Raw genomic sequence first — 5,159 nt, 5'->3', positions numbered from 1 at the left:
AAGCCAGAACTCTCTGGAGAATACAAATGAACTTTCTGGATTGATGGCAACATTCTATACCTTTATTGTGCTGTTAAGTTACATGCATGAATATATTCGTCAAAACGTGTCAAACTCTGTACACTTAAAATGGGTGCATTTTATCATATAAACAACTCAATAAACCTGATTTGTTTACAAACTGTACTCTTTTCAGGTGATATTAGTGATATGAAAAGCATGCCCTTTGCAGCCAGAATAAAGTGACTTCAGATATTCAAATTTTAACACCAAAATTTAAAACTATGTGACCACTGTCAAATCATTTTCTTGGGTGTTTCCTCCTCCTGAAAGTGTTACTCACTCAGTCATGTCTGACTCTTTACGACCCCATGGACTGTAGCCCGCCAGGCTCCTCTGTCCATGGAATTCTCCAGGCAAGAATACTGGAGTGGGTTGCCATTTCCTTCTCCAGGTGATCTGCCCAATCCAAGGATCGAACCTGGGTCTTCTGCATTGAGGCAGATTCTTTACCATCTGAGCCACCAGGGAAGCCCTCCTAAAACGAATCAATAATCCTGCCTCATTGATTTGTTTCAAAAATGAAATAAATGTAGGACTTTCCTGGTGGTCCAGTGGTTAAGAGTTCACACTCCCAATGTAGGGTTTAATCCCTGGTCCGGAAACTAATATCCTACATGCCACACAACTCAGCCATATATAAAATGTAAGACACACTGTATAACATCTGACACATAAGAGGCACATTCCCTGATTGGAGTAAACCTTTTTTTAAGAAAATGAGTCAGTGAAGATCAGACAGTGACTAGGCTAGCTTCTTTTGTACCCTTCTGAAACACTCTGACATTCTTTGTTCACTGTTTATTGTGGTTTCACCTGACTTCAAGTACTGGGATCCAATGTCAGTTCCTGTGATTTCAGAGTAATGTGGGTCTCCCAGCAAGCACTGAATTTAGAAAAATATCCCATAACAAATACGCTGTAAAAGGAAATCTGTAAAGAGGCAAAAGTGAGCAGTATCCATTTTCCTAAGTAAGAATGGCAAAAGAAATGGTATAATATTTACAAAGAAAAAAAATCAACAAACTTCATTAGATGTTTTCCCATTTTATACTAAGATTTGAATTTTATCCAAACCAGTAGCCAACCAACAAAACTACAACATGACAAAGCACTTGTACAGTGTTTTCTCTCCGGAGTTTCTCATTGACAGTAGAGGGCAGGAGATTAGATGACAATATCGAATTTGTCCTTATTTTATAAGTAAGGATGCTAAGTCTGAGACACACGAAGTGGCCTCCTCAAGGATGCACTGCCAATAATTGGTGAAGCTCAGGAAGTCAGCCATGCGGTCCTGTATCACATGCTTTCAGCAGACATCACCAGCAATTACCTTGGGCTGATGGAACACTACATTGCATAACTCCAAGGTACTTTTCTCTTGCTTGACATCTTCAGTTGTCTAAAAGACTAACTCATTACAGTGCAACATACTTAATTCCTAACCATTCAGGAATAATTAGCCTTTTGAAGTGGTAAAGACGATTTCTGTGGCCAAACACAGGCTTACGATAGGATCATAAGCAAAAATTCAAAAGGACTGATTACTAATAGGAGAGCTTACTGAGTGACATAAATGGTAAATCCCTCACACTGTTCCCTTCTCCCCACCCCAAAAGCCACATCACGCACACTGATATCCACCTTTCCAGGGCTCTGAACACAGCTCTGAATAAGTAAAAGGAAAACACACCACTGTCCTACACAAACATTCCTAACAATCATCGTATCTCGGTATCAGGTCTACTGGGGCCTTCTTTGAGCAAGGACGGACCAAAATGGGTTACCTACCCATCTTCTACTCCATCTGTCCCCATCAACCCCGAGGTGGGCTACAGAACCACAAATGCGAAGACACGTGAAGGAAGCCAACTTCTTTCCACCAAGAGCTTCCTCCCCTCTCCCCACGGACGGCGGGTAAGACAGCCTGACAGTGACGGGAGCACAGCTTCCAAACGGATGCTTGTCCCCATCAGTAATAACCCTGTGTATTCAAGCGCACTGCAACATTAACTTTAAAAGGGGATTATCAAAAGTCCAAGTGGGTTCATCTAGCTTTGTCAGCTTTGGTTTTTCCCCTCAATCTGTGAGTCTGGTCAAATATAATTTTTAAAGGTTTACTGTAATCCTTCAGGATTAACTTTTTGCCTTTATTTTATTAAAAAATGGAAAGATAAGATTCAATATACAGAAATGCCATGACAGGTTAATATTTCTAGAATGTATCTATTCCACTTGGTATTGTGAATTTTCAAAATACGCTGGTATAACTGATTTAAATCACTGCTTCCTCCCACAGACGGTGGCACCTTCAAAAGTGTTTTTGAAGAGTAAGTAATACCACCTGTTAACCCACAGGCCAGTTCCATCTTAAGCAAGTGTGAGAAATGTAGTCATAATCCGTATCAACTACTTTTCAAAATTAAGGTAAAATAAGGAAGAAGAGCTGGAATTAACTAACTCAGATACCCTACTCCAAGTCTTGAAAACAACCCATTTCTGACCATTTCCTAAACACTATAAATGCAGAGTTCTGTCCTACTGAGCCACACTGCCAGGCCCACTCAAAGATTAACAACTGATTTAGAAGATAAAAATAAAACCGCTAATTCTATTAACGTTCAGTTCAACTTCACCTTCTAAAAAACTGCATTTAAGACTCAATTCCCAGAAGCATTCCCTCTTTTTTTTTTAATTGTTACACTAGGGGCAGTACTTTTACTTATAGAGTTTTTTTTTTTTTTTTTTTTTGTAAAGTTTTTATTTAATTATCTGGCTGCACTGGGTCTTAGCTGTGGCATGTGGGATCAAGTTCCCTGACCAGGGATCAAACCCAGGGCCCCTGCATTGGGAGCATGCAGTCTTAGCCACTGGACCACCAGGGAAGTCCCACTTATAGAGTTAACAAAGCAGAACATAACAAATAATTATATATACTAGTATCAGTAGGAATACCAAATATTATTCCACAACAGCCACGATGTATTTCTTCTTTTTAAAAAAATTAATTTATCTTAATTGAATTGTGGCTTTTGCCACACATCAAGATGAATCAGCCACGGGTGTACATGTGTCCCCCACCGGTCGAACCCCCCCCCCACCTCCCCTCCCCACCCCATCCCATCCCTCTGGGTTGTCCCATAGCACAGGTTTTGAGTGCCCTGAGAAGCGTTCCCTCTATGAAAAACAGCTAAACCACTATGCTCAGATGCATCAGACTTTTAAACATGGTTTAAACCATACAAAAAAGTACCCAAATCACTGTCAGTACAGCTACCAGATAACAGGCATACTATGAAGATCATCACACAGCTTCATTTATTTCTAAGAATGCTCTAAAGTATGTTACTATACCTTACACGGTAGGAAGCCGAAGCTCAGAGTGGATAAGGGACCTGCCTGCTCAAGGCTACCCACCTTGTCAACGGAAGGGTGGGGATTTGAATTCAAGTTTACCTAATTCCAAAGAATGTGCATTCTTCGACACTGTGCTACCTCCCCAAGTCACAACAGAGGTATCAACAGGCAGGGGAGTGAATGGATGTGTCCGGCAGTCTTAGTCATTTTAACAAAAAAGGGAGAAATTTTCCCAATCAGAAACCAGTTTACAAAATCCACAGCACACGATTTAAACCACGATTCTTTTCAAGAAGTAATTAACGGGTTAACAGGAAAGGTCAGACATCCTTGTATGAAGTACAGTAAATCGCATTACAGGCCTGCGAGTAAGCTGCCACCGTTAACGAGTCCCCAGGTTCAGTGGTTCCCTGGGTCCCATGTTCGGGTGAAGCACCAACCAAGCCACTTCACCCAATACAAATACCTCCTGAGCACCTGCGCTGTGTTAAGACTCCTTCTGGGCAAGGCGGCACACAGCTGAGACTCATCACAGCCCTCCGGAGTTAACAGGCTGGAAGAGGAGTCCATATATATATACACCACATATGCAGTTGCCAGTCGTCAGGCAAAAATAATGAAGTGCAAGAAACCCTAAAACAAAGGTATGTATAACATGCTATCAGAGAGGCAGAGGAACTGATCTGCTTGTCACCTAAGGTTCTAAGCAGTGTTTGTTTACATTTTGTCCCTCCCTGACAACTCCTTCCAACCTCTGTTAACCCCTCCTCCCAGCCCCCACCCCACCCCTACACACAAGCCATCTAAACCTGCACAACTTTGGGAAGGAAAACCCAAAGGGCACGGATTATGACTCCTAAAACCAAACTTGTGGCTGTACTTCAAAAATCCAAGCTTATGCCATCAGGACATTTTTCTTTAGCTTTGTCAGGTGAACACAGTTGCAAAATGAGGCCAAGGAAACCAGAAAAACCCAGGGCACACCTCACATCGGTCACTCAGCAGGAGAAACCAATTGAAACGCAAACTGACCCGCAGGGTGTTTGGTTCGAAGTTTTCTTGTTAATTTACTAGACGGCAAAGGAATACAAACAATTGATAGAAACACATTCTGGTCATTTTCTTCCACCATGCAATCTGACAGACATTTATGCTGGATCCACCGTGGGGATTTAAACAGAATCATTCTGACTTCATAAGCCAAATGAACTGAATTCAGCAGAACGAAGCACCCAAAGCTTGACGACAGGGCTTGCCATCTGCAAATTCCCAAGAGACCACGGAAGGCTATGGGACTGTAACAATGATTTATCACAGCTCCTTTACAAACTTGCAGAAAATGATTCTTCCAAGTGATTTTTCCATCGTTTATCCTGATCTGGGCGATCCAACGATTTAAAAAAAAAAAAAAATAGAAAAAGGTACTTATGAAACTAACTAAAACGGGGGAGGGGGTTGCTGAACGAGAAAAAAAGGCACTGTTTTTTACTTTAGTTCCGTATGCCTGCGGCAACAAACTCTCAAAATAACTTCACTGAGGAGTGTTAAAGCTAAGACTGAACACCAAATATTGCTCAATCCAACTTACATTTGTGAACTCCTGAGTTCACAGTTAAGATCTAGAAAACTAAATGCTATGGAGTCATTTTGCTCTAAGCACTATTACCAAAAAGAAAAAAAAAAACAACCCTATCCTTTCTTCTGATAGAAAAACTCTTGAGGACTTCCCCCATATTTATTTT

General features: G+C 41.2%; 1 protein-coding gene across 1 annotated transcript in view; it reads right to left on the bottom strand.

Annotated features, from left to right (window-relative positions):
- The window catches only part of AKAP13 (A kinase (PRKA) anchor protein 13), a 322,135-nt gene that overhangs the window by 316,054 nt on the left and 922 nt on the right, over nucleotides 1-5,159 (bottom strand). The window lies entirely within an intron of this gene.

Source organism: Bison bison, unplaced genomic scaffold (genome assembly GCF_000754665.1).
Source record: "Bison bison bison isolate TAMUID 2011002044 unplaced genomic scaffold, Bison_UMD1.0 scf7180017860443, whole genome shotgun sequence".
Taxonomy (NCBI): Eukaryota; Metazoa; Chordata; class Mammalia; order Artiodactyla; family Bovidae; genus Bison; species Bison bison.
This window is presented reverse-complemented; position numbering and strand designations above follow the sequence as displayed.